Genomic DNA, 23,808 nt, shown 5'->3' on the forward strand with positions numbered 1-23,808 from the left:
ATTGGTCCTGCTTTGAGCAGGGGGTTGGACTAGATGACCTCCTGAGGTCCCTTCCAACCCTGATATTCTATGATTCTATGATCTGCGGGGAGCCCAGAGCTCTGGGGGGCCAGGCACTCGATAACTAGCCCCTTCCCAGCTGGATTCCCAGCACTGCCCACTCTGCCCTCTCCCTTTCCTTGGGGCTGGGCACCCAGCATTTCTCAGCCACGGTCACCCCACCTGCCTGCCGCTTCGCAGCCAGCTCCTGCCTGGGGGTCCCCATCAAGTCTAAACTGGCCACCCCCAGTTATGGCCTCGTTCTCAGACACCCGCCGTCGTCCCCCGTCCATCCAGGACCTCACTGGGCGTGGCGCATTTGGCTCCAGCGCTTTCCCAACCGGTGGCTGGGTAGTTAAATCCCCCAGGACCACCAGGGCTCATCGCCCAGCCCTGAGCTGGGCCTCTCCCCCCATCCCGCAAAATCGCATTTCCCCAGCATCCCTAGACAGAGCCCCCGTCCCCCTGTGTGTGGGGAGGATGAGTCTGGCCCTGGTGCTGGAATAACGGCACTTACTGCACCCCCAGTGTCTGTCCCCCTCCTCTTTCTATAGTGGGGTCCCCCAGACCCTTTTCTGTCCCCCCTTTCTCTCTAGAACTCCCCCTCCCTGTATTTCTATTGTAGAACCCCCCCAGAAATTCCTGCCCCCCAAATTTTCCCACCGCAGAGGGCGGCTGTGATAACTGAGCCTCCAAATGTCGCAGCCAATGAAGATGAGTGAGAAGTTCCGGCAGCGTCACGAGAACCTGGACAAATGAACGTTGGGGGGAACGTTGGCGAGAAAAAAAGACGGGATTTGTCCAACCCGAGTGGCCGCCGGACAGACCCCACGGGTCGGGCTGGGGCCCGCCTGGGACACGGGAGAAGGGGGGGAGCAGAAATGCGTGACCCAAAATTGGGGTGTTGGAAACGAGGCCTCACTGGTAGATAAAATATTGCGGGGACGGGCTGTGCCGCCCACCACCCTTTGGGGGCCGTAAAGAAAGAGACTCGCTTCACCCTCCTGGCTGCCAGCCCCTGTCTTCTGGTCCCCCCGGGCTGTCTGGGCCCTGATCTGCGGAGACGTCCTGAGCAGAGCGGTCGAAGAGAGGGACCCTGACGCCATCACCTCTCCCCTGCTGAACCCCCAACCCGGGAGGAAATGAGGTCGGTGTGACATTGCACTCCATATTTTTATAAAAATATTTGTATATGTGTGGATATGATGTAACTGGAATATGCTTTATGCAAAAGTTTTCTTGTCAGGTATCATTACAAAGCTTATAATCAACTGAGTGTGGTCATCCTATTTGTAGGAATGTATCATTCTTGTATCTGAAACTAGGAATATGAAATATAACTCCAAAGTCCTATTGTAATTATGCAAAGTGTGGGCCATTAATGGTGGTTTGGAATCTTGATGGCTCCCATTCACCAGGACAATTGGTTGTAAACGGCTCTGTTTACTTGTGAGACTTCCTGTATACCTGTGTGCCAGCAAGCGGGTAATGAAGTCTCACAGGATATGTGATCATGTCACCTGAACGGAAATCCATCTTTAACAGGATGCTTTTCCATTTTGAAGGAGACAAAGGATTCCTGCCTTCTGCCAAAGCTATTAAAGGAACAGAACAAAGTGGGTCTCAGTCATGTTGAATCCCCTGCTTTTCACCTAAGATATCTCCTGGAATTAACAAGGACTGTACCAGGGAAAGGATTGGGCCCAGACTAGGAAGGAGTCAAGTCTGGGAAAGAAGCTTATTGGAATATCTCTGAAGGTGAGATTTACCTGTATTCAGTTTCTGAAATGTATTAGGCTTTGACTTGCGTGTTTTGTTTTATTTTGCTTGGTAACTTACTTTGTTCTGTCTGTTATTACTTGAAACCACTTAAATCCAACTTTTTATACTTAATAAAATCACTTTTGTGTATTAATTGACCCAGAGTAAGTGATTACTACCTGGGGGAGGAAAGAGCTGTGCGTATCTCTCTATCAGTGTTATAGATGGTGGGTAATTTATGAGTTTACCCTGTATAAGCTTTATACAGAGTAAAACAGGTTCATTTGGGGTTTGGATCCCATTGGGAGCTGGGTGTCTGGGTGCTGGAGACAGGAATACTTGCTGAGTGGTTCTGAATTAAAGCCTGCAGCTTTGGGGGTGTGGTTCAGACCCTGGTCTATGTTTGTAGCAGGCTGGCGGGTCTGGCTCAAACCGGACAGGACACTGAAGTCCTTAGCTGGCAGGGAAAAGAGACTCAGAGTTAGTTAAAGCACATCAGCAGACAGGCTCCCCGAAGAAGGTCAGAGCTGGGGGACCGGGGGGTAGGATTGCTGGGCATGTGAGGAGCGAGGGGGGAGCAGCACCCCCCAGTACTCCCTGGGCTGCCACTTCTTCTCCCAGAAGCCTCCCCTCTCACTGCCCTCCCTCCACATCCCTCCGCAGTTCCAGCCCCCTCAGCCTCAGGGTTCCCCATTTTCATTTTAGTCCCCTCAGTCTCCCCTCACAGCCCCTGTGTCATGGAGTGTAGCGGGGTCCAGGCCCTGCACCCCTCGTCCTGGGATTCACTGAGACTCTCAGCCAGCCAGTAAAACAGAAGGTTTATTGAACAACAGGAACACAGTCCAAAACAGAGCTTGTGGGTACAACCAGGACCCCTCAGTCAAGTCCTTCTGGGGGAGCAGGGAGCTCAGACCCCAGCCCTGCGGTTCCCTGCGTTCCTCCACCCAGCCCCAAACTGAAACTAAACCCCCCCAGCAGGCTCCCTCCTGCAGCTTCTGTTCACATTCCTGGGCAGAGGTGTTTCCTCCCCCTCCCTGTCCTGGCTCAGGTGACAGGCTCTCAGGTCTCCCATTGAAACTCCCCTGCCACATTCCCAGGTCAACACTCCCCCCACCCTGCTGTCTCACACCCTGTGCTGCAAATTCCCTGCCCGATAAGGGCCCCAACCCCACAGTCACCTCTCTCCTTGCCCCTGCCAAGGAGGGCAGCAAGCTGGGGGATTGTGGGGGGTCAGGCAGTGGGGTCAGGTTGGGGGGGAAATGTCCCTGCTTCACAATGAACCTGCTGCTCGTCTCCCTCCTGCTCTGGGGGCTGGGGGCAAGAGCTCCCAGGGGGGCTGGTTAGCAGGGGGGTCGGGGTCCTGGCACGAGGGTGCTGATTGAAGGAGGCTCATTGGGACCCTTCGGCCGGGCAGCTGATGTTCCTTGAATGCAGCCCTGGCCCGGCCCAACGCTGTGTGCGAGCCCCGGAGGGGCGACACTGCGATGGTGCCACCAGGAGTCCTGGCCCCAGCTCCCGCCCCAGCTCTAACCACTAGTCCCCACTCCCCTGCCAGAGCCTGGAACAGATGGAAATATTCGCAATCGTCAGCCAAAGGTTGAAGATCAGACTCTGTGGTCTCCTAGCACCTTCCCCAAGGCTGCAGGGTACATCGAAGGTGATCTTTCCCCCCTCCCCACAGAAACACAGACAAGCTGCGAACTACGTGACACTTCGCCAGGCTGACGGCTCCTGGGTTTGCTGGATGTTGCAGTGAGCTCAGCTTATTTTGACCGCACTAGATTTGGCCGGCAGATTAGAGACAAGCTCTGAGGTACTCAGGAAGACATGAGCCATCGCCGGCTTCCTGCGTCTGCAGCCTCCAGCTCAGCGCCTCATTTGGGGCTCAGTGGAGCTGGGCTCCAGGGCATTGGTGGCAGTGCTGAGGGGCCCCTCACTGCCTCATCATGGCATCTGCTCTCGCTATCCAAGACAGCCAGGGCGTGTGTCCATGGGGGAGATTTGAGACCAGGGTGTGTGTCCATGGCAGGTGGATCTGAGACCAGGGCATGTGTCCATGGGGGATCTGAGACCCGGGTGTGTGCCCGTGTGGGGTGGATCTGAGACCAGGGCATGTGCCCATGGGTGGGGGGGAGAGGACCTGAGACCAGGGCGTGTGTCCATGGGGGATCTGAGACCCGGGTGTGTGCCCATGGGGGGTGGATCTGAGACCAGGGTGTGTGTCCATGGGGGTGGATCTGAGACCAGGGCATGTGTCCATGGGGGGGGGGGGGGAATCTGAGACCAGGGCATGTGTCCATGGTGGGATCTGAGACCTGGGTGTGTGTCCATGGCGGTTGGATCTGAGACCAGGGTGTGTGTCCATGGTGGGTGGATCTGAGACCAGGCTGTGTGTCCATGGCGGGTGGATCTGAGACCAGGCTGTGTGCCCATGGGGGAGGGATCTGAGACCAGGGAATGTGTCCATGGTGGGGGCGGGGCGGGGGTCACAGACCAGAGTGTGTGTCCATGGGGGTGGGATCTGAGACCAGGGCATCATTCCCAGCGCTGTGTCGGGTACATCAACTGATCAGTCCTTACGGGTACTTATGGGTCATGTTGGTCTCTGATTTGGGTCGTGGTTCTGTTTGGACAGCAGTGGTGTGATGTCACCCCTAGGGCAGTGGGTGGGGAGAGTTCAGAGCTCCTGTAGGTAAACCTCTGCATTAAGCATCTTCACATAACTTTCATATGGCTTTGTATTATGCCTCTATTTTCCTACAACTCTGTATCAGATCCTTATATAGAAAACTTCGTATTGAGCCTTGGTATAATGTTAAACAAATGTCTTTTTGCTAGGAGTAGAATAAGATCTCCCCCCCCGGCCCCCGCTTTTAAGCAGTTGCCCTGTTGAATGAACGACATGTGAATGAGTAAGACGTGGAAGGCAGCACCTCCAGACAGCTGCAACAGTTGGAGAGGGGATGAAAGGCAGACCCAAGAACAATAAAACTTGTCAGCTGGGCTCACTAAAGAAGAGCAGACGTATGGATGGCCTTGGGGGTTAGAAGTGAGCACCCTCTTTTGAAAACACCCTCTTTCTAGCAGCAAGACAACACCCAGAAGGAAGCGGGGGACGCAGACACAGATTTTGTATCTGGGATGGATTTGCACGAGAGGGAAGCGGCTGTAAATGTGAAGTCTCTTGCAGAGGACCCCGGGTCTCGTCTTGTCAACATCGGAGCATCGATCCGGATCGGCAGAAGCCCGGCTCCACTTCTCCCCCAACTAACTCACCTGGCTAGTGAAGTTAAAGGGAGCAACAAGTTGGTAACAACAACAAGACGGAGTGTGCTTGTGTGTATGTGAGCGTGTGTGTAATATATATCATATGCATATGATACAGCGTTAATTGATATATGTATAACCAATAAACATGGCATTTTGCCTTATTCCCCCTGAACAGATCCTGTGCAGTATTTTAAGTACTCCCCGGGGCCGGTGAGAGGTAGGCGGGGAGCAGTCCCAGGCTGGGGGAGTCAGGGGAGCAGGGCACACCCCTCCTGGCTGGTGGGTTGCTCTGGGTAGCCCAGTTCCAGGGGGCCGGGATACAGGAGCTCGGTGCAGCCTGTGGGATCCCAGCGGGGGGAAGCTGTGAGACCCCAGGGAGTGGGCCGGGTTCGGTGTCTCACCCTCTGTCTCCTTCGGAGTGCAGAGATGTACCCCAAAGCCGCCATCTCCCTGAGCCCCAGCAGGGTGACCGTCCTGGGGCAGGATGTCACCGTTCGGGGTCGGGCTGGTCGCCGGGACGCCAGCTTCTCTCTGTTTAAGGTCAGGGATTGGACCCCGCTGGGACATGCGGAGCCTGCTGGGGCTGGGGGGCAATTGCTCATCTGCAGCGTGAGATGGGGAGACGGAGGGAGCTACACTTGCTATTATCACTATGCAACAGATCCCTTCCCCTGGTCAGAGCCCAGCGACCCCGAGGAACTGGTGGTAGCAGGTGAGGGGTCCGGCTTGGTGTCCAGAGCCCCACACTTAGCCGTACCCTCAGGGGGACTCTGTACTCATGGGACGCTCAGAGCCAGGCTCTGCCCTGGGCCCAGCAGAGGAGACGCCTGGCCAGGGAGTTGGGACAGAGTCACTGCGGGGGTTCCCCAGCCAGGGAGGAGCAGCAGCCGCTGGAGGTTCGGGGATAAGGGAAGGGGATCCCTGCCCCCGGGGGAGCTGCAGAGCAGGGGCCTTTCCCAGGGGGATGCTCCCCGAGGCTGCCCCCGTTAAGGGATCGCAGAGAGGAGTCAGGGCCCAGGGGCTGCCCAGCTGGCACCGTCCAGCCACATAAGTCCCCACACACACACCCAGGAAGGACCCTGATGGTTGATGCTGAGTCACCGGAGGGGAGGGGGAGGGGATCGCTGACGGACGCTGGTTCTATTCCCACAGGGGGACCCGACCCAGCCTGGAACGGCGCCAGCTCCCACCAACCAGGGCAGCCCAGGCCTGGTACCAGGGCCTGGGGGAATCTACTAAGTCACAGCTTATGGGGCAGTTCCCCAGGCAGTGGTTGCCCAGGGAGAGGGATGGAGACTGTTCTCAGGGGCAGTGATTCCCCCTGAAACTCACCAAGGGATTTGGGAGAGAAGCCTCCTGCTTCAGACACGAACCTGCTGCTAACGAGGTGGCCCCATTTTTGGTTTTTGTCCCTTCAGTTTCCCCCCTCACAGCCCCTCTGCCCCACATTCCCTGCCCTATAATGGCCCCAACTTCACAGTTGTGGCGATGGTGACACCAGGAGTCCTGGCCCCAGCTCCACCCCCCGGCTCGAACCACTAGTCCCCACTCCCCTGCCAGAGCCCAGAACTGAGTCAAACCTTCCTGATCCCCAGCTTTCTGCTGCCACTAACCAATGGCATATAAACAAAGCCTGTCACATCCCTCTCTAGGGGCCTGGCCACATAACCACTGACAGTGTCTCCTCCAGCTCGGAGGACAGGGTCTCCGCAGGGGCATTAGAAGGTCCCTGGGTCTCTCCCAGTTGGTGACCCGCTGGGGGCCTGGGATAGAATTACTTGAACCTGGTTTATTTAATTCACATGCTGAGAAAAGCCCCTTAGAACCAGGCATTACAGTGTAAACCCGTCATCACCGCTCAGCTAAGGCGCAAGGGGCAGAAAACCCAGGCCTTCCCTATCGTGCCCGCTCTTAAAACGGTGCCACGGCTTGTGTTGCAGGTGGGCAGTTGGCAGACTGAGCGGGAAGGCTGCAGTCAAACCCTCCAGTATCAGAGAATGCCACAAAGTTTCCCAAACACCCTTAACTCTGCCCCCTTGTGCACATGCATTACGGCGCCATCCTTTAATTTTGTGATCACATATTAATTTTATCTTCATGGGCCATGTTAAGGTTCCTTCCCCACTCTGAACTCTGGGGTACAGAAGTGGGGACCTGCATGAAAGACCCCCTAAGTACATTTCTACCAGCTTAGGTTAAAAACTTCCCAGGGCACAAAATCTCTATTTGTTCTTGGACGAGGAATGCTGCCACCACCAAGCGCTTTAACCAAGAACCAGGGAAAAGGACCACTTGGAGTTCCTCTTCCCCCAACAATCCCCCCGAGCCCTCACACCCCCTTTCCTGGGCAGGCTTGAGAATAAACAAGTTGAGCACAGACCATCTTGGATTTCTTAGGACCCTGAAAATCCAGTCAGATTCTTAAAAAACAGAACTTTATTAGAAGAACAAAACAAAGAAGAAAGAAACACTCTGTAAGATTAGAATGGAAGATAATCTCACAGGCACTCAGATTCAAAACACAGAGAATCCCTCTAGGGAAAACCTTAAATTACAAAAAGACACATAAACAGGATGTGAGGATGTGATGCAGCAGGGAGGGGGGAGTGTTGACCTGGGAATGTGCCCTGGGGATGGGAGACCTGAGAGCCTGTCACCTGAGCCAGGAGCGGGAGGGGGAGGTAACCCCTCTGCCCAGGAATGTGGACAGAGGCTGCAGGAGAGAGCCTGCTGGGGGGAGTTTAGTTTCAGTTTGGGGCTGGGTGGAGGAAGGCAGGGAACCCCAGGACTGGGGTCTAAGCTCCCTGCTCCCCCAGAAGGACTTGACTGAGGGGTCCTGGTTGTACCCACAAGCTCTGTTTGAGACTGTGTTCCTGTTGTCCAATAAACCTTCTGTTTTACTGGCTGGCTGAGAGTCTCAGTGAATCCCAGGAAGAGGGGTGCAGGGTCTGGACTCCCCCACACTCCGTGACACAGGAATACACATTCCCTCCAGCACAGCGAATTTACAAGCCAAAACAAAGAAAACCTAATGTATTTTCTAGCTAGATTACTTACTAACTTTACAGGAGTGGAGGGCTTGCATCCTTGATCTGTTCCTGGCAAAGGTATCACACAGACAGACAAAAGCCTTTTCCGCCCCCTCGAGGTCTGAAAGTATCTTGCCCCCTCATTGTTCTTTTTGGGTCAGGTGCCAGCGAGGTTACCTGAGCTTCTTAACCCTTTACAGGTGAAAGGGTTTTGCCTCTGGCCAGGAGGGATTTTATAGCACTGTGTACAGAAAGGTGGGTACCCTTCCCTTGATATTTAGGACAGGCCACCACCCATGTTTGAACCCAGAATGTAAGAAAGGACGGGTGTGGGGGAATCTGCATGGAAATCGTGGTCAGTGGCAGATTGAAGACCAGACCCCATGCTCTCTTGGCTCCCAGCCTGGTGCACCTTCCCCAAGGCTGCAGGGAACATGGAGGGAGAACTGTCCCCCCTCCCCACAGAGACACAGACAAGCTGGGAGCTGCATGACATTTGGCCAGGCCGATGGGCCCAGGCTTCGGTTTTGCAGGCGCCTCTGCTTACTTTGACCGCACTAGATTTCCCCTGCAGATTAGAGACAACGTGTGATGCACACAGGAAGAGACGAGACATCGTCGGCTTCCTGTAGCTGGAGACACCAGCTGAGTTTGTTATTTGGGGCTCGGTGGAGCTGGGCTCTGGGGCGTTGGTGGCAGTGCTGAGGGGCCTCTCGCTGCCTCTGTCATGCCATCTGCTCTCACCGTCCTCTTCTCGGTGAGTGTCAGAGAAAGCCAGTGCACGTGCCCACTGATTTCTCCTTCCCCAGCTGATGGAGATAAAACGCAATTGGCCTCTAGGTCGCCTTGGCCTCTCCTTGCCCTGCCCCAGCCACCCCTCCATGGGCTCCTGGCAGATGGAGCCGTGCCGTTGCCCTGCTGAGGGGTGGGGGGCCCCGTGTCTCTTGTGTCGCTAGCCCAGCTCTCTCGCTCTTGGATTTGGGGAAAAAGCATCCAGGAGACTCTCTCCCTGCAGCCCCCGTCTCGGCCTCGTCACTGGGGCCGGGCTGTGGGGACGGGGAACAGTGACCGTGCCGGGGTCTGTGTCTCACGGCCTGTCTCCTCCTGCCTGCAGAGCCCAGCTACCCCAAACCCAACATCTCCCTGCTCCCAAGTGGGGGGTCGCCCCGGGGGGAGCCGTGACCGTCCGGTGTGAGTGTTGGTGTCGGGGAGCGAGGGTCCTTCTGTATAAAGCTGGAGACCCAGAAGCACGACAGGACAAAGACCCCCCAGAGGATGTGGCTCAATTTTCCATCCACAACATGAGCCAGAGAGATGCAGGGAGCTACAGCTGCCGATATAGCATCAAATCCGACCTGTCTGTCTGGTCAGAGCCCAGCGACGCCATGGAGCTGGTAGTAGCCGGTGAGGGGCCCGGCTCAGCATCCCTGCTCCCAGCCCCACACCCAGCTGGATACTCAGAGGGGCTTAGCCCCAATGGGGCGCTCAGAGCCAGGCTCTGCCCTGAGCCCTGGATCCAGCAGAGGGGACACCCGGCTGGGGAGCGGGGACAGAGTCACTGCGGGGTTCCCCAGCCAGGGGGAGCAGAAGCTGCTGGAGATTCAGGGCAGAGGAAGGGGGGATCCCTGCCCCCAGGGAGGCTGCAGAACAGGGGGCCTTTCCCAGGGGGATGTTCCCCCAGCTAACCCCGCTCTGGGGACACACAGAGGAGTCAGGGCTCAGAGGATGCTCAGCTGGCTCCGGCCCCAGCGCTGAATTCACTTCCCACCAGCCTGGACAATTAAACCCATAACAAACGCCTGGTCGTGGGGCGAGGGGCCCAGTCGCTGAGTCACCATTTCAGCCTCTTCCCACTCGGGCCTGGGTGCTGGTTCTATCCCTCCCCAGCCCCAGCCCACGCTCGATTTCATCCCACAGAGGGAACCGACCCAGCTGGGCCCCAGCAGCCAGATCCCCCCATGATGGAGCCGGAGGGAGAAGGTGAGCCGGAGAAATGGAACAATTCATCCCCCAGGGAACAGGGCTCCCCGCTCCAACACCCACGGGGTCAGTCAGGCTGTTTGGCGGGGGCTGGTCCCTGCAGACAGAGCTGATGGGTTCATTTCTTCTATATAGAGGGTGATGGACAGATCCATGGGGACAGACAGCCACGGGTCAGTGAGAATATGGGTCCATGGGAAAGTAGGGAGGTGGACAGATGGGAGCGTGTTTGGTGAGGGATAGAAAGATGGACTAAAACTTTGTCTACATGAAAACTGGACCTGAAATGACGAATCCCATGTGGTTCCCAACCGCCCCCCCCCCCGCGGTGATCTCAGAGCAAGTCTGGACTGTCGGATTAGCCGTCCCATTCGGTTTGATACAGCCCCGTTTGGCAGACGAGCTCCCCTTTAGCTCTCTAGACACAGGGACATTCCTCCTCCCAAATAGGAACAGCCGCACCGAGACCAGCTCCGCAGTGACTCCAGGTGTGAATGGCACCTCCTGGCATGCCTCTGCTAGAGACAAACAGGAGGAAGTGAGTGTCCCCCCCAGGGAGGGAACGGGGCGGGGGGTCCCCATTCTCCACCAACTAAAATCCATCCCTCCTTTCCCTGGGACTGACAGTGAAGATCGATGCTGAGTCAGCAGCTGGGGGCAGATCGCAGAGTCGCTCTTTCTTCCCCTCCCCAGGACCTGGTGTACGCTGGTTTTATTCCCGCAGAGGGAACCGCCCTGATCCAGCCTGGAGCGGCACCGGCTCCCACCCGCCCGAGCAGAGCAGGGCCAGGTACCAGGGCCGGGGCGGGAATCACCGTCCAGCCAGCCCTGGAAACAGCCTTGTGGTGCCCAGGGGCTGGAGCTGGTTGCAGGAAATGACGGGGGAGTGAATCTGGGTGGGTGAGGCCCAGACACCACAGGGAGGGGCTCATTGACATGGGGGAAAGGAGAAACAGACCCACTGCCCCTCGCCCACTGCCAGGCCCTCAGCTCCCCGGACGCCTGCTGCCCTGCAGGTCACTGCCTGGGAGCTGTGGGGGGATCCCAGGGGAGGGACGGGGCTGTGGGGGCTGGGCCCTGCTGGTTGCACAGGGGCTGGGGCAATGAGCCCCCCCCTGGGCCCCATGATCTCCCCCTGGCAATAGGGGTGATCATTATCCAGAATTCCCTCTGCTCTTGCTTGCCCTCCCTCATGGGGTTCCAGGGGACCCCCGACCCATCCCCCACAGATGTTTTGCTGCCTCTGGCTGCTCCCTGGGCACCACGGGGTTGGGGGAGCAGCGGGTTACGTACCAGCCTCCCCCCGTGCGCACTGCCTGGCTGTGATTGGCAGCAGCCGAGATACCCCGGGGATGGGCTCACTGCGCAGCAGACAGGCCGGGGCAGAGGCACCTGTGGGGGTGGACTGAGGGGTCCTACGGGGACAGGGAGCTGGGGTGGTTCCCTGTCCTGGAGGGCCTGGGACCCTGCATCTCTGACTGTCACAGTCCCCTGGCCAGGCCCTGGGATGCCGGGCGGCTCAGAAGGGCAGTTCACCCATTCTCTTTGGCCCCCAGCTGCTGATCTCCCCATCTGAGCTGCCGAGTGACTCTCCCCTTCCCCCAGCAGCAGCCCCCCGGGATGCCCGGATTTCACCCACGCCGACATCACCCGCCTGGCTCTGAGCGCCATGGTCCTGGCTGAGGCCCGCTACAGCCTCCCGAGGGTGGTGTCCTAGGTGAGGTGACCCCCACTTCTGTGCCCCTTGCTGCCCCCAGGGGCAGGGCCTAGTGCGACACGGGCCCCTCTAACCTGCCATCTCTCTGCACCCCAGGACCCTGGATCCAGCCGTGCAGAGAAGAAAATCTCCCCGGGGGACGAGCTGCTCCCCCTTGGGGGGCTGAAACGCCAGCACAAAACCTCCTGCTCCCAAACACCCCTGCCTCAGTGAATCCCCCCCCAACAGCTCCTGACCTGACAGCAACACCCCAGGATTGAACCCCGAACCCTGCAATCACCAGCCCCTGCAGCACCAGTTAGAGGAACTGCCCCTGTGCTGGGCTCATTGGGCTCCCAGTGGAGCAGCCCCTGGACAGCGCCAGGTCCCACTCCCTGGCCCTACCAGACCTGTCTCTGCCCAGGGCTGTCAGTGGGCAGCGGGGAGCCTGCGTCTTGTGTGGCACTGGAATAATAGCACTTATTGCCCCCACACCCGCTGTCCATCCCCCTCCTCTCTCTACAGCAGGGTCCCCCTGCCTCAGCCAGGTCCATTTCGGAGGGCAGTAAGCCAGACAACCACCTCTGCCATTCACTCCAGGTCCCCAGCCAGCCCCAAACTGAAACTCCCTCCAGCCCCTCCTCCTCTGGGCTTTGTCCCTTTCCCGGGCCAGGAGGGCACCTGATTCCTTTGTTCTCCAACCCTTTAGCTCTCACCTTGCAGGGGGGAAGGGCCCAGGCCATCACTTGCCAGGAGACAGAGTGTTGGCCATTTATGTACACTGGCCCTTTGCTCTGTAACAATTACACCCCCTTATCCCACCACTTAGAGACTGAAGAAATGCATAGGGGAAACTGAGGCACCCCTACAGTATTCAGAGGAACCATTAAGAACAGTCCCACTTCGTCACAGGGACCCAGGCTAGGGGGCAGAAAGATGGGGACAGGGATATGAGGGGACACGGGATGGTGGGACATGTACGGGGGAGGGGATACAGGCCAGGGGGCTGAGGATCCCAAGGCATGAATGTCGGGGGTGGGGGGTGAAGGGTAAACAAGCTGGGAAGCCAGAGCTTGGGCATCCGCTGGGGGTGGGGGAGGGGAGTTTCTCTTGAGCTCTGTCCCAGTGAACTTGCCCTCTCCCCTTTCTGTGGGGCTGGTTGGCTCCCCCCACCCCCCGTGGCCCTTTTGCAGCATCCTGAGGTGAGCTCTGCCCTGGGCCCTGAGATGCGCAGACCCACTGTCCCGGGTATGGGATCGGGAAGGGACACGGGGCCTTTCACCTCCAGGGGGCTGGCTCAAATCTGTGTCCTTTTCTCTTAGCACTAGACCCCACCCCCCAACCAGAGCCAGGAGAGAACCCAGGAGTCCTGGCTCCCAGCCACCCCCACCCCCCAATCACTAGACCCCATTCTCCTCCCAGAGCTGGGATATATAACAGGCTAGGTGCCGGGCATCAGGTTTACACAGAATTTCACTGGCAGTAGCAGAAACAGGAAGTGAGCGCCGGCTCTGGGCAGACTTCCCCTTTCCCGGATTTATCCACTGCTCCTTTATCAACTCAGGATCTACATTTACCCCTCCCTCCCCTGCTCACGGGGACCAGAAACCACAACTCCCACCCCCCTCAAACCCCCCGTCATGTCTCTGTGCCACATCACTCAGCTAAGAACGGCGTGTGCAGCGATGGTACCTGAGAAGGAGGTTGGCCAGGTCCCTCCACCCTCATGCTCCAGGGCTGGGCCTGGGCCCAGCTGGGTCAGGAAGGAATCTCTGTCCCGCTCCTTGGGAGAGGGTTTCTTTGTGAGGGGCACTGTGTGTGCGGGGGGTAGAAGCCCTCCTCTGCTCTGAGCTGCTCCTCCAGGGAGGCTAGACGGGCCTGTTGGAAAAGCTCAGGGCAGCCTGGACACCTCTTGACACCTCCTGAGATTCCCCTGTTCCCAGCTGGTCCCCGGACTGGGCAGCTCCCATGTGGGGCTGGGGGTTATGGGGGGTGGCGTGGGACCAGGCAGCTGCAGGAGGGGATGTGGTTTGCTCGGTATTGCAGGGAGCTGCCTTTGCTCTGACTGCGGTAGATTTGGGCTGGAGATTGCAGAGAAACCACCTGATGGGAAGAAAGGGGCCGAGCGCATCACGGGCTTCCTGGGGCTGCAGCCCCAGGCGCAGTTCCAAATTCCCCTCACACTCGGGCCTCAGGCTCAGTGGAGCTCAGCACTGGGGTGTTGCTGGCAGCACTGAGGGGCCCCCCACTGCCCCATCATGGCGTCTGCTCTCACCCTCCTCTTCTTCGCTAGGTATTGCAGACAGCCGGGGAGTGTGTCCATGTGGGGGGTGGATCTGAGACCAGGGCATGTGCTCATGGAGGGGGGATCTGAGACCAGGGCGTGTGCCCATGGCGGGGTGGGGTGGGGTGGATCTGAGACCAGGGTGCGGGATCCAGTTGCTCTGGGATCAGGTCACTAACGAGCCGTCTCCTCTCCAGGCTGCTGGCTGGCCGGTCACAGCGGGGCGTGGGGAGGTGAGTATCAGTCTGGGGGGAGAACAGTAGCATCAAGGATGGGGGAGGGGATCTGAGTCCTGAACCTTACCCAAAACTCAACACAAACTCTCCCTGGGTGCTCAGACCTGTCCCAGTTCTTCTCTGCCCCACCCCACCAGGGAGTAACAAGAAGCCGACCTTGGCTCCCGAGGTCTGACAAAGCAGATGGGAACCATCCACTGGTTCATTGCCCTGCCCCTCCAGGCTGGGAAGATTGCGGGGGGGGGGGGCAGGGGAATGTGGATTTATTTCAGCTCATACAAATGCTAACAGGGCCCATCCGTGGGCTCTAGATCCCCTCAGGGTAACCGAAACGTTCACGGTCACATGGGGAAGAACTCCCCCAGATCAGCCCCCGCCCCAACACCTCCCTCCCCTGCACTCACAGCCGCCCACCCTGCGATCCCAAGGCCTGGGGAAAGGTGGGTCTCTGCACTGTTGGGACGCTCAGAGCCAGGCTCTGCCCTGAGCCCAGCAGAGGGGACAGAGTTACTGGGGGGTTTATCAGCTGGGGGAAGAAGCAGCCACTGGACATTCAGGGCTGAGGGAGGGGGGATTCCTGCCCCCAGCGGGAGCTGCAGAGCAGGGCGGCCTTTCCCAGGTAACACATCAGTTAGGGGGTGACGGGCGGAGCTGAAGGTTATAAACCTCAGTGGATAGAAGAGACTTGCACAGTCCCCTACAAGTCAGGGGTGGTGCTGCGTGTAAGCGGGGGAACGGTCCCGCTATTGTGGGGAACTTTCCTGGGTTATACCCACCCCGGTGGGATTGGCTGGCGAAAGGATCTGAGTCCTCGCTCCCACTCCCTTTACCCAGCGGCCTGCCTGACCTCGAGGGCTCCCCTTCCTCCCCGCAGTGTGGCAGAGTCCTCGTAACCCCGGCAAGGCTGGGCCCCAGATTCCCGGGGGGCACGACCCCCAACCTTGTTGTGGTCACTTCAGGAAGGGGCGAGGGTGTCCCCTCTCCCGGGTGCTCTCTCTGCGCTGGACGCTTCCCTGACCCCCTGATCATTACAGACAATTTATTACACAACAATCAATTTTTAAAAATAAGGAAAAAAATGGGGAAGGTGAAAGGAAAACCCGTCACCCCGCTCTGTGGCCCGGGGACGTCACAGCCAGCGTCTCTGGGCTCCGGTGGCTGCAGCTCCGCTCCCAGGACAGGGCTGCTCTGTGGGCTGCTGCTTTGACTCTGCTCCCAGCACGGACCTCCTCCCCGGGCTGCTGTTCTGGCCCCTCTGGCTGGCCCGGCTCTGGGTGGTCCCAGCTCAGCTCGGGCCCCTGCTTTCTCCTTAGCTCGGCCCCACTCTGTCTGCCCCAGGCGATTCCAGCTCACCCAGAGGACGGGATCCCCTGGATTTGTGACTAGCCCGCTGGCCCTGGCAATCAGGCTCACCTGGAGCGTTGGCCTCTCCCCATTGTTCCTGGGGACTGTCTGTCTCAGGGTCATGGATTCCCATCGATCCTTCCCCTTGGTGCTGGGAGCTAGCAACCAAAACACCCCGAGTGAATGTCAGTAAGGGGACAACAGCCCCGTTACATGTGCACAGAACCCAGGAGTCCTGGCCCCCACCCTCCCTGCTCTCCCCACTAGACCCCACTCCCCTCCCAGAGCCAGGGACAGAACCCGGAGTCCTGGCCCACATCCTCCTGCTCTCCAGCCTAGACCCCAAGCCCCTCCCAGAGCCAGGGACAGAACCCAGAGTCCTGGCTCCCAGCCCCCTCCCAGCAGAGAAGCCAGGGCTTGAATGGACCCCTCGAGACTGGACTGGCCTGTCTCCTGCTAGGGAGCAGAGCTTTGGGCCCCCAGGGGCTGGGGTTGCTCCATGTCTCATGCTGTTAGCCCAGGGCTCAGAGGATACTCTGGGCCCCGTGGAAAGGCATCCAGGAGCCCGTCCCCAGGGCCACCGGGTCTGACCCCCCACGGAGGCCGCGTGGTGAGGACGGGTCCCAGGACTGGGTGACGGGGCCTGCGTCTCACGGCCTGTCTGCTTCCCCCTGCAGAGCCCAGCTACCCCAAACCCAGCATCTCCCTGAGCCCCAGCGGGGGGGTCTCCCTGGGGGGAGCCGTGGCCGTCTGGTGTCGGGGGCAGCACCAAGGCATGCGGTTCGTGCTGAATAAAGAGGGACGCCGTTTCCAAACTGTGGCTTCGAAGGGGTTGGAGGCTGAGTTTCCCATCAGCAACGTGAGCCGGGAGGACCGGGGGAGCTACAGCTGCTCCTATCAGAACAGATCGGAGCCGTTCGCCATAGAATCATAGAATCATAGAATATCAGGGTTGGAAGGGACCCCAGAAGGTCATCTAGTCCAACCCCCTGCTCAAAGCAGGACCAATTCCCAGTTAAATCATCCCAGCCAGGGCTTTGTCAAGCCATGTCGTCCCCCAGCGACCCCGTGGATCTGGCGGTGACAGGTGAGGGGCCCGGCTCGGCGTCCCCGTTCCCAGCCCCACCCCCAGCCCGACCCTCACGGGGGCTCGGTGCTAGTGGGATGCTCAGAGCCAAGCTCTGCCCTGAGCCCTGACCCCGCAGTGGGGACGCCCAGCCGGGGAGCGGGGACGGAGTCACTGGGGGGTTCCCCAGCCAGGGGGGAGCAGCAGCCCCTGGGGACTCGGGGCAGGGAGGTGACTTTAACGCTGCCCCTTGTGCGTAGGAACCGTGAGTCGCTATTTAATCCCGTGATCCCCTCCCCACTGTTCTCCTGGTGCGGCCACAGACTCTGTGTGATGGGAGCACATCGCGGTTTTCAGAAGTGTCCTTCTTTGTCGGGGGGCCTCAATCTTGGGGGATCTCAGACCGACCGCCCACAAACGGAGACGCCCACAGTTAGTGGAGACCTCTGCAAACACTGGCCTCAGTAGCGCTGGATCCCTTGTGTTGGGGGAGCATGTAGGCCCCTGCCATGGTCAGGACCCCGTTGTGCCCGGCGCTGCATAAACACAGAGTGAAGAGACCGTCCCTGCCCTGGGAGCTCACGAAGGAAAGTGAATCTGACTGTGACTCAAGTTTCCCCCTGTAGAATGGGGATAAAGACGCCTTGATGCCTCCCGGGGGGCTGACTGCCTTCCTGTGTGGGGCTCAGGCCCTATAGTGCCAGGCTCCAGAGAGCAGCCTCTGAGTCGCCCTGTGCTTGGGCGGGGGGCAGGGGGATGCAGTGAATAAGGCAGAGGCCACAGTATGAGGACCCCAAGAACTAGGCAGTCATGGCTGCATGTGTGTGGGACTGGGAGCCCAGGTCACAGGGTTGGGATTCTGGGTCAGGGGGACTCTGGGATCTGGGAGAGAATCTCTGCCAGGGGGCCCCTGGATCTGCCCATGCCAGGGGCAGACGGGCAATCATCGAAGATTAGGGTTGGAAGAGACCTCAGGAGGTCATCTTGTCCAACCCCCTGTTCAAAGCAGGACCAAGGGCAACTAAATCATCCAGCCAGGGCTTTGTCAAGCCAGGCCTTAAAAACCTCTAAGGATGGAGATTCCACCACCTCCCTAGGGAGCCCATTCTAGTGCCTCATCACCCTCCCAGTGAAATAGTTGTTACGGGTTGGATCACAGAAACCCCTTTGGGGCTCCCAACTGATGTGCCAAGACTACTTCTGCCCCTGCCCTCCTTGCCAGCTTGGCACTCCAGAATCCTGCCTGGCTGCGCCAGACGCGCTTGCCGGCCAGAAACACAGACCCAGGTCTGAACCACGTCCCACAAGCTACAAGCTTAACTGAGAGCAGCTTACAGAAGTGTTCCTGTCTTTAACACTCAGATGCCCAACTCCCAGTCGGGTCTAAACCCCAAATAAGTTTGTTTTACTCTGTATAAAGCTTATACAGGGTAAACTCATAAATTGTTTGCCCTCTATAACACTGATCGAGAGATATGCACAGCTGTTTGCCCCTCTGCCCCCCAGGTATTAATACATACTCTGGGTTAATTAATAAGTAAAAAATGATTTTATTAACAACAGAAAGTAGGATTTAAGTGGTTCCAAGTAATAACAGACAGAACAAAGTGAAATACCAAGCAAAATAAAATAAAACACGCATGTCTATGTCTAATCAAACTGAATAGAGATAAAAACCTCACCAGTTCCAGTAAGCTTCCTTTTACAGACAAATCTCCTTCTAGTCTGGGTCCAGCTATCACTCACATCCCCTGTAGTTACTGTCCTTTGTTCCAGTTTCTTTCAGGTGTCTTTGGGGGTAGAGAGGCTCTCTCTTTAGCCAGCTGAAGATAAAATGGAGGGGTCTTCCAGAGGTTTAAATACACTTTCTCTTGTGGGTGGAGACCCCCTCCTCTCTCCTATGCAAAGTCCAGCTATAAAATGGAGTTTTGGCATCACCTGGGCAAGTCACATGTCCACGCATGACTGAGTTCCTTACCAGCCACGCCACATTCATGGAAAGCCCAGATGTGGACTGGCGTCTCTAAGTTCATTGTTGGCTTAAGGGCTTCTTGATTGGGCACTTACTGAGGACAGTCCTTTCTCAGGAAGCTGACCAACTGCTTCACTAAAACCTACTCAGAATCAAACAAGTACGCAGCCGATACTCGTAACTTTGAATACGGTAACGACACATGCATACAAATAGGATGAATAGATTCAGTAGGTGATAACCTTGACAGAGAAATGTTATGTGGCATATGTAGCATAAAACACCTTCTCGTTATGTCATATATACGTTGACAAGTATATTTTCATAAAGCCTTATGGGGGCACCATCACAATAGTGTTTCCTAATATCCAAAGGAGACCTCCCCCACTGCAACCTGAGACCATCGCTCCTTGTTCTGTCATCTGCCCCCACTGAGAACAGCCCAGCTCCATCCTCTTTGGAGCCCCCTTCAGGGAGTTGAAGGCTGCTATCAAATCCCCCCTCACTCTTTTCTTCTGCTGCTGGAGGCCAGGGCTGGGTGGGTGCCCGGGTCTGGCTCTCACAGCCTGTCTCCTGTGCACAGATCCCAGCTTACCCAGACCCTCCATCTCTCTGAGCCCCACTGGGGTCACCGCCCCAGGGGCAGACGTCACCATCCGGTGTCGGGGGCAGAGCCAGGACGTGAGGTTCTTCCTGCACAAGGCTGGAGACCTGAACCCGCCGCGACACATGGACCCTGCTGGGGACGGGGCCGAGTTCCACATCCCCACCGTGGGCCGGCAGCACGGAGGGAGCTACGGCTGCAGCTACCGGCCCCGGTCAGAGCCCTTCGTCTCCTCGCAGCCCAGCCACCCCGTGCAGCTGGTGGCAGCAGGGGAGGGGCCCAGCTCCACATCCCCGCTCTGGGGGCAGCAGGGCCCATCAGTGGCCGTGGGGGTGGTGCCCTGGAGGTCCCTGTGAGGCTGCCAGGGGCAGCCATCATGGGAGGCAGGATACCAGGTTAGATGGGCCCCTTGGCCTGAGTCAGTGTGGCCATGAGGAAGGGGGTGAAATGCCTTAGAAATGACAGCCAGGCTGTATCAGACAGCGCCCCCAGTGGCGTGCTGGGGCAATGGGGCCAGCTCTGACCAATGGGGTGAACGCCCCCTACTGAGCCCCCCGCCCCCTGCAGCTCAGCGCCCCCAAGCACTACTAATCCCCCAAGTCTTGCTTGATCTGACCCCACTTGATACCCTGGGGCCCCCCCAACATCCTCCCCATAGAATTTTCTCCTGGCTGTGCCCTGCGGTGTCCCAGCCCCTTGGGTGCTGCCTGAGGTGGGAGGGGCCGGGGGGAACAGACCAGCCCCTCCCAGCACTCACGGCCTGCTGCTGTTTCCCAGGTGAATTGGGACCTCTGTGTCTGACCAGCCACATCCTCGCCGGGGCGAGCGCGGCAGCCGCCGGCCTCCTCCTCCTGGTGGCCTTCCTCTGCTTCCGAAAAACCCGAGCCAGTAAGTGCCCCACCCAGCGAGGAAAGGGTTAAACCTGCCGCTAAGCAGGGCGGGATGGCGTTACGGCTTGGATGGGGGGCGGTGCCAGGAAAGCCAAGGAGTGGGGTGGGGGCTCAGCAGGGTGTTCTACTGCATGGGTTATCCCTGTACACACACATCGGTCCCACCCCAGAGGGGCCGCATTTCAGCACAGGCTGAGGGGTCCCCATATAACCAGTCCCCTTGCCCCATCCCAGAGGTGGCCGCATCTTCATTTATAAGGAGCCACCGACACTGTGCCTCTCTGGTACATGGGGTGCCAGGGGAGCTGACCTATGGATCAGGTTTGTTATAGCGAGTCACTAAGGAGGGAGGAATAGGGACAGGAAAAGCCCCCCAAAGTTAATCTGCCCCGCCCCGGCCCATGCTACAGTGTTGTGCTGCCCCCCACCCCTGCTGCCCTGTGCTGGGACCGGGGGATCCCGATCTGCTCATGGGGGATTCTGGTTTGTGTCCCTCTGCAGGAAAAGGAGCTGCACTGAGACCCAGCAGGTAGGAACCCAGCTCCTCCCTCTCCCAATCAACCTGCCGGGGTCACAGGGCTACTGGGTTCTCTCCTTTGTCTGGGAGAGGAGTGGGGGTCTAGTGGTTACAGCAGGGAGGTGTGGGTGTGTGTGTTGCGGGGTGACCAGGAGTCCTGGGTTCTAGGGAACTGGGTTCAGTGTGAAGCAGGATGGGGGGCTTTCTGGGTGTGTTGGGGAATCTCTTCACGGGTGGGGGGATATGACATTTACAAGGGGATTTTCTCTTTTAGCACCAGCCCTATGGGGGCATTAAAGGCATCAGCTCAGAAAGACCCCGTCTGTGAGTAACACACCCAAGGGGGTACCAGGGTGGGGCAGGACCCCAGGGAGGGACGGGGCTTGTGGGGGCTCCACCCACATGGGGCAGAGTCTCATTTACAGCTGCTGCTGGGCGGGACTAAGGAGGGGGTCCCAGAGGTAGCTGGTGTCAGCTGAGAGTGTTGGACTCCCAGGAGCTCCCTGGGGCCACCCTCCCTTCCCGCTCTAGTTCCCCGTCCACTCCTGGCTCCCAGCCCCCTGCTCATTCTATTTTCACAGGGGGAAAGCTGCCCCTGAGTCTGCCCAGCCCAGCATGTACACCGCGATCAACATGCCCCAGGGGGCCCCACAGTGAGAGCCCCCTGCAGCCATGGGGCACCTGGCCCCAGGGGGTGACAGACTCACCCCCCCCCTCCCGCAGCGCCAGTCCCAGAGAACTCTGCTTCTAAGAAGCTTTAGGGGAGACGCTGCCCTCTTCCCGCTGCTGCCCCGTCCCATCGAGCTGCTGGCCCCCTGCCCCGTCCAGACCCACATGTAGGGCCAGTGTGGGGGGCTTAGCACCGGGAGTGGGAGAGGATGTGCCGAGGCTGTCTATGTTATTTTGCATCCTGTTAATCTCCAGCTTTGTAATAAACACAGAACCACAAACCAGCCCCCCTGCGCCCCTGCTGTGAATGTGTGTAACACCTGGGCGAGATGGGGTGGCGTGCGTGGGCTGGTTATACAGGGACCTCTCGTCCAACACAGGGACGCAGCTCCATGTGGGGTGGGGTGCTGGTTATACAGGGACCCCTCGCCTGGCACTGGGTTGCAGCTCCTCTGGGGAAGGTCGTCCGTTGGGCAGGATGCCAGTGTTCACACCCTGACTCGGGGCGAAGCTGCAGAAGGGTCTGTGATGCTGTACAGAACTCCAGAATTTGCTAAGCAATAAAAAAGGCATAGTCAACCAGTTATTTTAGATATTTTAAGCTGACTTAAGACAAATTTTAAAATAAAATTTTAGAATAAAAGAAGGAAAACTATATTTTCAAATTATACAAATATACGGTCTCAAATTACTTAGGCTGCAAATAAGGTAACTTTGAATGGACGTGTGACACAGCCATGTGCAATGTTGCACTCTAGGTGTGTACTACAAGGTCTGGATTCATCAACCCGTATCTTAGCACTCAGGTGGGCACTCTTTTTATTATCTTGGGGAAATGAGAAGCCCAAGCCCACAGATAGATAGATGCAGAATAAGGAAAATAGAAACTCCTATTCTAGATAAACTATTACCAGCAGGACAGTGGGGTGGGAATAGGTATTGTTTCATATTCTCTGTGTATATATAAAGCCTGCTGCAGTTTCCACGATATGCATCTGAAGAAGTGAGCTGTAGCTCACGAAAGCTTATGCTCTAATAAATTGGTTAGTCTCTAAGGTGCCACAAGTCCTCCTTTTCTTTTTGCGAATACAGACTAACACGGCTGTTACTCTGAAACCTATTCCACCATGAATATTGATTGACAAAAATCTCCTTCCTTAGAAGTTTTTAAGGTCAGGCTTGACAAAGCCCTGGCTGGGATGATTTAGTTGGGGATTGGTCGTGCTTTGAGCAGGGGGTTGGACTAGATGACTTCCTGAGGTCCCTTCCAACCCTGCACCCTCTGCTGACCCTCCCACCCAACTCCCTGCCACACAGCGCCCCCTGCCCTCCTCCCTGCCACACAGCGCTCCCTGCTGAACCCCTGCCCTACTCCCTGCCAAGCCCCCCGCCCCACTCCTTTCAGCCTAGCGCCCCCTGCTGAGCCCCCTGCTCCCCGCAGCCCAGGCCCTCTGGCCCTGCTTAGCTCAATCCCGCTCAAGCCCAGCCTGACCCACAGGTGAGGACTCCTGCCCGGACTCATAGCTCAAGCTGCAGAGGCCCTCGCTCCCCAGGTTCGATCCCTGGGATGGTCCTTCTCCCCCCACCCCGCCCGACTCCCAGCACGTACCATTCTTCTCACTGGGGAGCTCCTGGGGGCAGATCAGGAAGAGCATCATCTGCACCCCCCAGCCCTCCACCCTGACAACTCCCAGCGTGGCCGCCAGCTGCTCCTTCACCGAGGCCGTGCTGTCCAGGGGGAAGGGGTGGCTGTAGGCGGCACCGTAGGCCTGGCGGAAGCGGAAGAGGGAGATGCCCCCGGGGTGGCCCCGCAGGACCCACGCCACATTCTGCTCCAGCTCAGCCCGCTCGGCCATGAGAGGTTCCAGCTGGGGGCTGGCTGGGCGGGTGGGTGGAGCGGGGCAGCCGGCTGGGGGCCTGCGCGGGGCTATTCAGGGCTGCCCCCTGGTACGCTGCCAGACCCAGTGACTGGTTGGTGAAGATTAGCAGGGGCGGCTGCCGGGGGGCGGCCACAGTAAGGCGGGAGCTGGGGAAGCGGCTCAGCGAGACACCTCGGGGCAGCCAGGTGCTGGCTTGGTGGCCGGGGGCAGATCCGGCCGGCGGATGGTTGGGAGGTGCAGCCAGGTGGTGGACTGTGCCCTCCAGCCAGAGGGAATCCAAGGCCTGGAAGCTGGAGGGAGAGGAGAGAAGAGATGCTCGGTGACATGCTGCCATCCCCGTTAGGATGCACGAGCCCCTCTAGGGGGCGCCAGTCGCACTGAGCCGGACCCCTTTGCAATGGAGCTGTTGTAAGCCAGGGCAGATTTTGCACGGAGCCGAGGCTCCCTCTAGGGGCGCTTGGGCCCCATAGCACAGGCCTGGGTCTTTCAGCTTCATCACTCGAGACTTGTGCAAAGAATCGGGGGGCGGGGGTGGGAGAGGGATCCAAGTTCACTCCCAACTTTGGTGGGG

The 23,808-nt window shown here is 58.3% G+C and overlaps 1 long non-coding RNA gene across 1 annotated transcript; it reads left to right on the forward strand.

The window, feature by feature from the left end:
* Positions 1-509: 509 nt before the first annotated feature.
* LOC140902287 (uncharacterized) lies at positions 510-5,232 on the forward strand. Its single transcript, XR_012156041.1, has 3 exons — positions 510-1,186; positions 1,605-1,797; positions 4,639-5,232. It is a non-coding gene; the product is annotated as an uncharacterized lncRNA (long non-coding RNA).
* The last annotated feature ends 18,576 nt before the right edge of the window (positions 5,233-23,808 follow it).

Source organism: Lepidochelys kempii, chromosome 23 (assembly GCF_965140265.1).
Source record: "Lepidochelys kempii isolate rLepKem1 chromosome 23, rLepKem1.hap2, whole genome shotgun sequence".
Taxonomy (NCBI): Eukaryota; Metazoa; Chordata; order Testudines; family Cheloniidae; genus Lepidochelys; species Lepidochelys kempii.